Raw genomic sequence first — 13933 nt, 5'->3', positions numbered from 1 at the left:
ATGCTCACCAATAACCTCCAAAACACATCCCGAACCAAAACCCCTTCTTACTCTGACTGCCAATCTCCTTCCAAATCAGGGATCGCACCAACATCACCAATACTATCAAAACCCAAGCCGCCTAAATCAAATTCACACAAACAGCTTCAGTTTATTTCCTTAAATACTCATAGCATCTATAATAAAATTTCAGAACTCCATGCCTGGATCTCCCACAATAAACCAGATATTCTTGCCATAAGTGAAACACGGCTAAAACCCAATAGCTACAAAAAAAAAAAAAAAAAGAGGTGATGGAGTAGATATACTGTACACTGACGACATTAACATCCTTCCCTATAATAAACCTATTCTCAAATTACATAATGCTGAACTCCTCAATTCATATCTTAAACTAAATCATATCTCTCAACCTGGAAACATCAAAAATCTGGACAAAGGCCCAGGAAAAGTAGGTACAATTAGCCAAACGTCAGGATGCTGATTAACATAAATGTGCATACATAATTATGTAAGCCCACCCACTCCAATAGAATTGTGGGAAACCAACATGAAGATTGAAGTCACTAAATAATAATAAATAATGGCAGACTTTTGAATTTCAGACTTCATATCCCTCAGAAAATACATAATAATCCAAAACCTGTTATTCTAGCAACTATCCGAGTTTACAGGAGCAATATACAAAATCTGTCCCTCAGCTTCGTCCATATTTTTGGGTGTTTATCCCACACCAATATTATTTATCCCACACCAATATTATTTTTGGCTTTGTTAGTAATTCTTGCTCTGAGAGATTAAGGGGTATGTTTAAATGAATACCCTGGATTCTCTATGCCTTGCACGGCATGCAAGATCAGTGCAGGAGCTCTAGCATGCAATATGTCTGCTGTGCGATCCAGGAACAGCCTGCAGGGGCATGCATGAGTGCTCCTGCACTAGTCCTGCATGGACAAAGCCCCTGTATGCAAATCACCCCATTTGCAGGAGAAAGCCATGCAAATTAGGTGAATTTGTGATTCAGGAAGCTTACAACTGGCCATGCAGGACTAGTGCAATTTGCAGAAATGTACTCGGTTAGTAACCGAGTACATTTCTGCAAAATCCAAAACGGAGATGTGACAGCTCCAAATAAAGGCTGCATATCATCTAGGAAGCATGCTAATGGCCAAGTATAAGGCCATTGGCCAAGTATAAGGCCATTGACATTGCAAATAGCCAAAAAAATATAAAAATCTACTTTTATTTTTTTTTAGCCGATCTCAGCTATTTAAGCGTAGGGCAGTGGCGTGCAAATGGGATCGGGGAAAAATAACAAGATAAACCATATATTAAGCATTCTAACTAAAATCACTATTCTGTCATGCAAGTCAATGGCAGGCAGAAGACAACATGGCCAGTGAGTAGTGGTTGCTAAGGGGGGAGGCTCAGTGTGAGACATGTAACTATGCATTAGCAGGCAATCCTATGCAAATGAGGGGAATGATAGTGAATCCCAGTTTTCCCCAGTATGATAGTCAGGTCCCAACAGTGCAACAGCAGGAATAGTTTGGTGCAAGCCTAGGAGTTAGATGACATCATGGGGGGATGGCAGGCATACTGTAAGCGGACTGGAGCCCTGTAGCTCGGGTTTGCTCCTAGCTTAGCACAGCTAAGCTAGGGAGTGTGTTTGAATCTGCCTAGCACTCTTTACATAGCCTAAGCAAGTGTGCGCGCTGCGCACTGGGTTTTAAAGGAAGAAAAAAAAAGTTCAAATAGGAAACAGCAGAGCTGTGCACATTTGAGCACTCTGTGCGGTGCACCCCCGGGCTTAAACAGGAAGACAATGGGAAGGGAAAACAGCAGTAGGAAGGTAATCAAGGAGAACTAGCATAGCTGGCAGGTGAAATGTATCAGAGTCAGCCAATTACACAGGCAGCAGACCAGCCCAGCCCAGATCACAACTATAAACTATGCAAACACGTTCCACTTTGGATTTTTCCACACTCTACACCACCAGTGTATACAAGCGGGGAACTTGTAACACACACAACAGCAAAATGATAGAGGCTGCAGTAGCTATCATACAACAACTTGTGGAAGAGGCTGAGGGTGGTGAGGATGTGAATGCTGTCAACCAACCCACAATGAGGAGACAGAGAGGAGTGTACAGACCCAGGGTAACCTACCAGGGGCTACATGAGCTGGAGATAGTGGAGTGCTATAGGGTGGACAGGGACCTCCTACAGCAATTTGTTGAGCTGTGCCGGCCACGCCTCACACACAGGACTAACAGAGGGGAACCCACCCCAGTGGATACAAAGGTATGTGTAGGCCTACAAATACTAGCTATAGGTACCTTCCAAAGGCCAACTGGGGATATTATGGGGATCTCACAGGCATCAGCATCCTGGGTACTCCACCAGTTTCTGGGTGCCATGTCAGCACATCAGTGAGCACGTATATTTCCCCAACACCTGTGAGGTGTTGGCCAGCAATATGCAACTGTTCCACCAAATAGCAGAATACCTTGAGGTAGTGGGTGCTATAGACTGCACACACATACACATCAAAGCACCACCTGGTGAGCGTGGTAGGGTCTACATCAAACCGCAAGGGCTTCACCTCCATCAACTGCCAGGTCATGTGCGATGCCCAGGGCATAATAATGAATGTGTGTGCTGGCTGCCCTAGAAGCTATCACGATTCCCACATCTGGCATCTGACTCAGGTGTACCAGAGATTTGCCAATGGGGACATCTCTGACGGTCACCTAGAGGGGCATGCTGGATACGCACTGGAGCTGTGACTGATGACACCCATCAGAAATGCACACACACCCGAACAAGAACGCCATAATGACACACACGCACAGACCCAAATTATAGCAGAGCATGTGTTTGGGATGCTCAAGTCACAGTTCCAGTGCCTGGACACATCTGGTAGAACCTTGGAGTACTCACCAGTTATATGTACCCAAATTGTCCTCTATGTGCCATGCTACACAATATGATCCTGCAGAACCAACTGCAGAATGAACAGCACGGGGCAGGGCCACACAACCCTTCATCATTGCCAAGGCCTGCACAGGCACAGAGTGACTCAGAGGAGGAATAACCTGAGCCTGCCCCAGTAGGCAGAAGGAGGCATGCCCAGTATGCCCTGGCCTTGACAAAGGGGCAACGCATAGCACATACACTGACACAGGAGTTACCCAGAGAATAACACCTCTCTCTGACTCTCACATACAGTAAAAGGGATGCCAAGCATTACACTACCTATGCTCAACCATGTGTAGGGAGTGTACCATGTGCATCTGACATAGGCAGCCCTGCAACACCAACCTCAGTACTGGGACACCCACAAGGTAAGTGACTCACATACCCAACAACAGTCACAGCCAGCAGGACAGGTGTAAACAAACACAAACAAATGCTGTGCTATGGCCTTTGAATGATGCCTATGGGTAACCCCCCCAGGCCTACACAGACAGACTACAGCAGGTCAGGCAGTGGGATGTCAGTTCTGAAAAGTAGGAAGTCAGAAACTAATACATAGGTAAATCAAAGCTTTGATCTGTAGTACACTGGTATGCCTCTAGTCAGCATGATAGGTAAGAATACAGAATGAAATGGAATACCTGACATACCAGTACAGTCATAGCAAATGTGTACAAGTGTCAGGTGTGCCCCCCATCTTACGTAGTAATGTAATAACAGTCAGGTGTGCCCCCCAATCCTGTGTGGAAATGTAGAAATAGTCAGGTGTGCCCCCCCCATCCTATGTAGAAATGTAGTAACAGTCAATGCCAAATGATCGACGGATACCCTGCAGAAACAGTATGCTACCTGTAGGTGTATAACACAAAGGTCAGCACTGCACTACAGACTACCTGGACTCATTCCACACAGTCAGTACAGATGGTCATACTGGGCATGCTCACACACTTAGAGGAATGAAGGCAATGTCAGTCAACAACATACTGAAAGGTCATACTGGGCATGCTCACACACTTAAATACATGAAGTGCATGTCTGCAAACACCAGTGGACCAGACATATCTGGCAGTTGCAGATGTTAGTGCAGACACTCCTCAGTATGCACCACACATACTTTGCACACACAGTGGATAGGAATACAGGCATATATCTAAGGACAACACAATATAATAAGCAAAAGGTAGAAGTACATAGATGTGCGGAAGAGGGTGACTGTGACAAGGAGCCATCCAGGCTTGTCCCACCCAGCACACTGCCAAAGGTTCACAACCACATGAGGTTCAGATGTCACTCACTGTAGATACTAGCCACCGGTATCCATCAGCAATACAGACTATGTGGTGCATGTGCTAGCAGTGCAACATGACTGTGCAAGGAAGTAGTCATCTAGTAGCTGTATACACGAACCTGTGATATATGACCCTGTGTGTGCCAATATGTGGTGTGTCAACCCCTAGATGAATGGGCTATGGCCCATGGCTACACACTGCCCACCCCATAGCCCTACTATGACAAGCCTGCTGAGGTCATCCACCTAGAAATACACCTTTGGGAGAGTTGTAGCCCAGTAATCTCCATGGCATGTCCTATAACTGCATACTGATGTAGTGTGGTAAATTAGTTAGGTAGGAGGTCTAATCCCAGTCTTGGCAAGGGTGTGAATGTGTCTGTCTGTGTAGAGAGCAATGATTTTTAGGGTAGTCACACTCCCTACAATTTAAATGCTGTACTTTGGCAAGGCTGCTGATGTCATCCATCTAAAAATACACCTCTGGGAAAGTTGTAGCCCAATAATCTCCGTAGCGTGTCCTATAACTGCATAGTGTGATGAATTAGTTAGGTAGCAGTTCTAATCCCAGACATGGCAAGTGTGTGTGTGTGTGTGTGTGTGTGTGTGTGTGTGTGTGTGTGTGTGTGTGTGTGTAGAGAGCAATGCATTTTAGGCTACTCACACTCACTACATTTAAAATGCCCTACTTTTGCAATCCTGCTGATGGCATTCACTGGGAAATACATCTTTGGAGAAGGGGCACTCCAGTAATCTCCGTGGTGTGTCCTATAACAGCATCATGCTGTAGAGTGATATAGATCTCTGGTAGGGGTTCTATTCCCACACATGACAGTAGTAGATGTTGTGTGCATGTGTCTATGTTTGTGTAGGGAGCAATCCATTTTAGGTTAGTCACACTCCCTACAATTCAAATGCCCTACTTTGGCAATCCTGCTGATGTCATTCACTGTGAAATACACCTTTGGGGAAAGAGAACTCCAATAATCTCTGTGGTGCATCCTATAACAACATAGTGCTATGGTGTAATATACTAGTTAGGTAGGAGTTCTAATCCCAGACACGACAGAGACGTGTATCTGTGTTTGGCATTCATATCCTGTGTGGCAGCTGTGAGTGTATAACAACTGGACTCAATGTGGAGTGGGTTTTGCTAACTTCTTATATGGTGGGCCAAGTATATATCACAATGTCCACCACACAGGGATAACAGATGTGAAATAGTCAAGAGGCTGGTGTGCAAATCCATACCCCTAAATGTGACATCAATGCCAGCTGAACAATGTTAGCAACCCTTGTATTACCCAGGGTACACTCTCAACCCATGTCTCATACACACACAAACTTGCCTAGGCAACAGCCGCTATGTTGGCAGTACCTTGCCTATTGCCCACTGATAGTAATCATGGTTTGATTGCAGTGGGCTACAGAGGGCATGGCACCCTGTCCATCAGTTCAATAGGCATGTACATGCCAACAGTGCACCATTCCCATGTTCCCCACTGGACACCTGCTACACCTGTGGTGCCATCAAATGTGACCCACAAAGAACATAAAATGCCTGAAACACAAGCCCTGTATGGACAGATGCCACTGACATCAGGGAATACTGGTATCATGTTAACAATGTAGGTGCAGGACCAACCTGCTGTCTGTGAACAGTTCCTGCCACATGAGGCCAGGACTGGCACATCTGATGATAATGAGCTGTGTACACAACATGAGCCAGACACCCCAGGTACAGAACCACATGTCATTGTACATGCATGTGGGAGGTGTGCACATCCCAGACACTGTCCATATCATGAATGAAGGAACACATACATGGCAAGCAATACACAGCGTTGGCCACATGCAGTAGTCACCCAGGTGACTGGATGGTAAATACAATACCCTGTTTGGGCATCTCCAGACACTATACCCCTGAGCCATAATGCAGACCATTGTCATGTGGCCTGATGCCAACGTATACCCATCATCTAGTCCTGTATAGCCATCTGGCACCATCAACCACAACACACCTGTGAAGCAGTGCACACATGCATGTCAGTACTGGCACCCCTGTCTGTGTGTGTGGTGTATGATGCGTATGACCACATTCACACTCACAACAACCCCCATTGGCATACTGAAGCCTGCTGTCTGATGTCAGAAACCTCCACATACCCTTTGCACATATAACCTCCGTATGACCCCTGTGATGCATGTGATACCTGCACAGTACTGTGTTATGGCAATCCCACTAATGCTGAGTTGTATTCCTGGCCCTGCCAAGTGTGGCAATGTGTGTGCATCCCTGTGAGAGTGTGGGTGTGTTGATGCTGACACCTGTTCATGCAGGCAGGCACGTGTACAACACCTACCACATAGCTACCATATCCCTGTTGCAGTTGTCACTCACCATCACATATACGTTCTGGGGGCTCCCCAACAAGTAACCCATGTGGTGCATCCAATAACTGCATGGACATGTGATAGCACTACATAGTAATCGGGGGTTTGATTCCCTGTACTGGTAGCTGTGTAACACAAACATGTGTAGGTTTTACTCTCCCACCCCTCCCTAGCTTTTCTGTGCCTGTGTTTGCCTCTCTTACTCCCTCTCTGGTGGATGTGGAGACTTACACCTGCTTTGCTTAGGCAGCAGCATGGTATTTTAAGTGATGCTCAGGATCAGTTGAAGGTCTCTGCATGAATTGCAGCCCTCCTCTAGCTGATTGCATGTGGAAAAGCTGTGGTAACATTCCCATAGCCAATTGCATGGAAACACACACTAATATCTAGGAAAATCATGTTGGTGTTGGACCTTTCATTCACTGTGAGCAGGAGCTTGACCTGTTGTCTGGCAAACAGCATCTCAGATGGATTGGGGTTTATCTCTAACAACATACACTGTGGAAACAGGCCAACACACAGGAGGGGGATGTGCCTGACCTGACTACAGACTGTAAGTGCTGCTATACTGCATTTGGAGTAATGTTGGTTTAACAGGGTGTGTGTGTGGATATGGCTGTCCTACATGTTTTAATAACTGCCATGTCAGTGCAATGTTTATGAGGAAACCCCATCTGTAGGGTCATCTGCAGACTGGGCAGTGTTTGGTGCATTTTGTTTCATGTGTTACCCACAAAGCACCTATCTGTGAACTGCAGAAGGTAGTGTGAGGATTGCAGTCTGTAGATGATGACAGTCGTGAGAGTTACTGACTTCATATTCCTCATAGGACATATGGTGCAACACACCCTGTTACAACAGTACATGTATGAGGTTATCACAGCAACATGTCAATATCGGCCCTGTGTATGTGCCTCCAGCCACAACCCTGACAATCTTTGTACATATGTCATGCAGTAAGGGGTGCAGATGTACTGTACACCATAATTAGTGACATCATATCTGATAACAAGCCAGTGAGATATCAGACTGCTACACATGTAATGTATAGTAGGGGTTATATTTGATGACATAACCTGGACATTCAGTGATTGTGTGTACAGTACTGAGGTCTGTGTACTTATGGTGATTGTTGGCAGTGTGGGCATTGTTAATATGTATCTTGGCCTGTGTACAGACTGTGGTAGATGTCATTGTTCTTGGTCCTGCTCTATCTGATGTTGCATGCTGCTGTATGTTACCCTATCAGCTTACATGTTTGTAGGCCATATACGCACATGTCCCATACCACAGACAGGCAGTGGACCACACTGTGTAGTGGCCTAGTATATGTAGGGTTAGTGTGTGGGTGGCATATATGAGGTTGGTGTTGAACAGATAGTCCATATACTGTAATAATACGCTAGCTTGTCATATGTAGCTGTGTTTGTGTTCACATTAATTGTGGTGATGCACTTACACACAAATGTATGTTACTCTGTGCTGTGGCATGCCTGTAGAGCCTGCTATCTATGTACAGGTACATGTGCATTCCCCCATAGGAAATGTAGGCCAGTGTTGAGCTGGTCTGCCTGTAGTCTGCACAGTGCTTTGTTCCATGCCTAGCAGCTTAGTGTACTTACCCAGTGAGATGTATTGTCCAGTTAATTGCCAGATGTACTGCTGCCGGGCCATCATAACAGTCATGTATGTCAGACAGAGCAGTGGGATGATATATGTACATATACTTATCCAGATATCTATATAGACTTGCAGATATACATATTGACATACATAGATGGATATGTATATGTACATAAATATACAAATAAACACCCAGATATATACATATACAAAGCAATATATGTCTACACATATACAGATAGAAATACATATGCACATATAGGTATGGATATCTACATATATTTTGACAGTAGTAGGTATATCAAAATAGATATGTATGCACATATAGTCACTGATATCTACATATATACCAACATAACTAGGCATATCTGTACACATAGGATGTGCATACATATATAGCTATATATACATATATCTATATATACATATATGTAAATCTATGTATACATATATCTATATATACATATATGTATATGGGTGCGCTACAGAATCCCGAAAGCCCAAAGTCTTGAAGACCATCAGGGGTAAGCTGTCTTAAGGTATATGGATGTACATTACCATACAATCCACCTTGGTTAAATGCAGGCTTACTGCCACCTGCCATACAGACTGTTCTGTTTGTCAGTGTACTTGTGATGGTGTCAATTGCACCTTGTTATGTAACAGTTACATCCCAGTGTGTCAGCTGAGGTCTTTACTCCTAGGGATTGTTTACAGAGTGTAGATAGAGGCTGGTAAACTATACACCTGCATTACTTACCATTGATTGTTTGGTATCCTGTGGCCCAGTCTGTCTTTACTATTGTACTACTTAATGGCCTTGGCCTGGACAGCAACATTTGTTAACTTTTCCAGACTACTGTATTAGTATAACTGTTTCACAGTTGCATTATAAAGTTTATATGGATGTCTATGTCTAAACAGAGATATGACATGGCATATACAACTGTAATAGTAAACAAATAAAGCTTTCCCATTTATGCACACCTGTATGTGGTGTTATATCCTTTGATATCTCTGTGGGTATATGTTGCAGGCAATGAATGTCATTTGCATGGGTGGCTCATACAGTCTCCAGTTGGTAAGGTGGTAACTGTAGGAATAGTGGCTGTTCCATATTGTGTGCACATACTACATATGTAACTTACTGTGCATATCTCTGCATGTGTATGTGTAGTTACATATATATCTATTTACATGTATATATATATATATATATATATATATATATATATCTGTATATATATATCTGTATCTGTATATATGTGTCTGTGTATATCTATCGTAGGGATGCCCATGTAGTGTCTGGTCCTGGTTATGGGATCTGCAACACTTGGCAGTGTATTGTAGGGGGGACGTGTTTGGCTGTGGGGGGTACACCTATTCGTACAATACATATATTGTTTGGGGCCTCTCAACCCCATTAACGTTGCATGTGGACATATATGTATTTATTTCCCTATCGTTATCTACAGATGTATGTCCATATATACCTATATATATATATATATATATATATATATATATATATATATATATATATATATATATATATATCTGCTGACATATATATATATAATCTGCCATATATATTTAGACATATAGGTGTAGACATACATATCTATACATGTAGGCATTTTCATGTATATATGTTTATATATATATATATATATATATATATATATATATATATATACATATATAGATATGTTGTATCTGTTTAGATATTAATATATTTACACATACACACATACATCTAAATGTTGAAATACATTTTATGTACTGTTGAATGACTGGGCAGGATGATATGTTTTTGAAAACATCAAGGTTATGTATATCTGACATGGCTTAGTGGTAAATCGCTATGGTGTGTAGGGTCTTGGGTTTGAGCCTTGCAGAGGTGGTTTATTTTGTTGCTGGACAGAACATGGGCCATTGGATACAGAGTGATTAAGGCAATTTAAAGCAGTTGTAAGCGGGTTTGCACAGAGGTAAGCACTGCTAACTTCCAGTTACAGTTTCTTATACTCAGTTAGCTTCTAATTTGCTTAACCAGTGTAGGCATTGCTTACTCCCATGCAAACAGGTTTAAACATGCTTACTGCTGCTTAAAAGTGCTTACTCCTGCTTACCCCCGCACTAATTTCTTTAAAAGAAAAGAAACAGGGGTCGATAGGAAAGTGGTGAAAAAAGGGCCACAAAGAGGGAAAGACAGTAGGGAAAATAGCCAGGGATGTGCAGGAAGGGTGTAGGAAAGGTCCAAAGCTACCCATTTCTTCTACAGCAACAGTTGTGCATATGCACTAAATTTGGAGGTAGATTTGGACACTCAACTCCCTGAGAGAGGGGTGAGGACAACAATAATAAGCTGTGATGCCAATTAGACCAGATTACATGTGTCCAGTGGGCATGTGTGTGAAATGGACAGCTATGTATGGGGCAAGATTTTTTTGTGGGAACAAATTGTCCTTTTTTTTTCAGGTCAGAGTGGGATGTTGGGAAGGGGTAGTAGGTATATTTGGGGAGGTAGGTTGGGTAGGTTAACAGACAAGACAAACAGGACACATACAGGGGTGGTATATGTCACATGTGGGGGGTAAACACCTTGATGGGGAAGGGTGCTGGGATTTCGGAAGCACACAAGCCCCCTAGTGGTAACAGTGGGATAACAGTGGGACTGAGGTCCCCACCCATGGGCAGTCACCACTGCACCTTTACAGCCCTGAAGGTGGCTGTGCTGGGGGCTGAGTTGCAGAGCCAAGCTGACTCTCTGATCATGACACGTGGCCCTCGAGCTGTTGTAAAAGATCACCACACTGCTTGTTGATCGCTCTACGCACCATGACCCCGACCTGGCAATGGGTGACAGGTGCCTGTCTGCCCCCACTCCCAGGGGGGCGAGCCCCATCCCCTGAGGTGGTTCCACCCAAAGGTGGTGCAGAACCATTGGACAGGGAGGTCCCAGGTTGGGTCCCAGACATGCTGGTGCCCAGTGCCACAGCCAGCTGAGGTGGGACAGGTGGGTCCGCTGGGACCGGCATTCCCAAGCGTGCTATAGTGTTTAGATTTCATCATCATTTGTGGGTTAGTAATAGTCAACACATTCCAGGGTTAGGTATAACAGCATGCATAGATATTTTCATTAACCTAGACACCAGATACAGAACAGTTGCATAGACAACAGAACACATGCATATATGGGACCACAGTGGTAGTAAGAACAGCATGCAGGTATATTGATGGCACCATGCCACCAGTGTTGGAATAATTCAATATAGCACATGCATGGGAACCATCAAAATATTTATCAAACAATTGGACATTATCAGAACATAGGTGTCATTACATACCGGTTGGGGTGGGCATGTTGATTATTGCTGGAGATTTGTTGGTGGGGGGGGGGAGATGTTAATTAGCAAAATTACTTTCCTAGTCAGTGCTGTTATCTGTACCTTGCAAGTCTTACTACACTAACTATAGCCTTAGTTTGGACAGTGATATGGCTGCCGTCATCATTACACATGAACCGGTTTTACCTGCAGTATACACCTCTTACCTGGTATACCTGTGGAGGGAATGTTTGTTAACACTAACTGTTTGAACACATACTCCCAGATTCTGTGTTGTTGTTTTGCACATAGCTATCCAACTCTTTCTGCACAGACTCTGGCCATGTGTTGACAACATGCTAGTGTGCCAGGACATATCTAGAATATTGCCCTCTTCCACCTTTAGTGACCTGACACACACATATACATGCTTTCCTACACAGTTATATTATGTAGCACAGTGTGGGTGACAGTGACCAGTGATACTTTATTATTCAGAGAAACTGCAACACTCACAATTCCCTACAATACCAGAGTGAACAGTACCAGTACAGGTTATAATGGTCTGTATTTCTCAGCACAGTGTTCATATCCAACGTACCTGTGGGAGCAATGTTTGTTAGCACTACCTGATTGTTGCCACACAAAGTTCCAGATTACACATTAGTTATTATGCACATACCTCTCACTCTGTTACTGTACACACTCTGGTCACAGCTTGACAACATGGGAGTGTAGATAGGACATACTTGAAATATTACTCTCCTAACAGTTTTGGGGCTTGCTACAGTGACAGGTGTGTTCTCATGATGTTTGACAATCAATTGTTTTCCCTGTTTGCTGGTTAAACATCTGGGATCATCCCACAGACTTACCAAGGGGTCAGGGGGACAGGCAGCAGATATGGGCACATACACTGGACATTCTGGCCTCATCTGTACTGTTGTGGGGTATGAATCTGTATGCAGCCTAATTCTACTCCCAGGATTAAGACCATGGCTGTGTCTGCTACAACCTAATATATATATATATATATATATATATATATATATATATATATATATATATATATATATATATGCGCAGTGGTGCAGCGGTGTTCGATTCTCGGCTGGGGTGCCTTCTGTGTGGAGTTTGCGTGGGTTTCCTCCCACATTGTAAAGACATGCTTCTGGAGCATTTCTCCCCAGGCCTCCACTGAAAACAGGATCTGTGGAACCTAGTCGGACTTTCCCAGTCAACAAATGTTAAATAAATAAATAAAAATAAAAAAAAATATATAGATATTGCTGTATATCTCCTATCTGCTTTCTGTCTTATTAATCCCCTGTGCTTTTGCATTCTGACCTTGTATTACAACACTCTTATACAGATTTACTAGACAGTTATATGTTGTAGGACTGTGTGGCCAACAGTGATGTGTAATACCTCATTATTCAGAGCAACTGCATATCATTCTTGTATTTCTGGGCACAGTGTTGGTATCTGACAGACCTGTGGGAGGAATGTTTATTAGCACTACCTGAATGTTCCCACACACAGTACCAGATTCCACATTACTATTATGTACATGCATCTCACTCTGTTACTGTACACACTCTGACCACAGCTTGACAAGTTGGGGTGTAAATGGGGCATAAGTGGCTTCTTAGTCACATAAGGTATTGGAGGAGTTGCTGGTGTGCCAGCTTTATTCTCATAGCTGTGTGTCAATCAGTTGTATTTCTTGTTTGCTGCCTATATGTCTGGGATCATCCCACTAATTTCCCAGGTAGACAGGTTGATAGGCAATGGATATAGGCCACTTTACTAGACATTCTGGACATATCTGTACAGTTGTGGGGTATGATTCTGTATGCAAACTTCTACCACTGGCAGGATTCGAACCGTGGCTGTGTGTGCTAAAAAACAACAGTTCACATCTCAGTTGCATGTGGTATGCGGTTTTTGTTGTCTGCATTTTCCCTGTTTACTGTCTATGTGTCTCTCAGTTGTACTAAATGGCCTCTGGGGATTACATCTGTCATATACAGGCATTCTTACACATTCAATTTATGGTGCACAGTGGGGGTAACAGTGCTTAATCCTACAATACTATTACATGACTGCATATCTACATTAACGTATGGTACCAGGATATAAACATGCAGTCCAGCAGTTAGACCTGTTTTGTCAGGCTATTACACTTTTATTGACATAAAAACAATATGAGACTCTTCCTGCCATATTCTCTAGTGTATCCAGTACTTGCCTTGAACAATACAGGTTTTATACAAGCAATTAATTTACTACTACTTTTATTTTTATTTCCTATGACAGTA

This window comes from Protopterus annectens, chromosome 5.part0 (genome assembly GCF_019279795.1).
Source record: "Protopterus annectens isolate FY-2018-M chromosome 5.part0, PAN1.0, whole genome shotgun sequence".
NCBI lineage: Eukaryota > Metazoa > Chordata > Ceratodontiformes > Protopteridae > Protopterus > Protopterus annectens.
The sequence above is the reverse complement of the archived record's forward strand: the minus strand, read 5'-3'. Positions refer to the sequence as shown.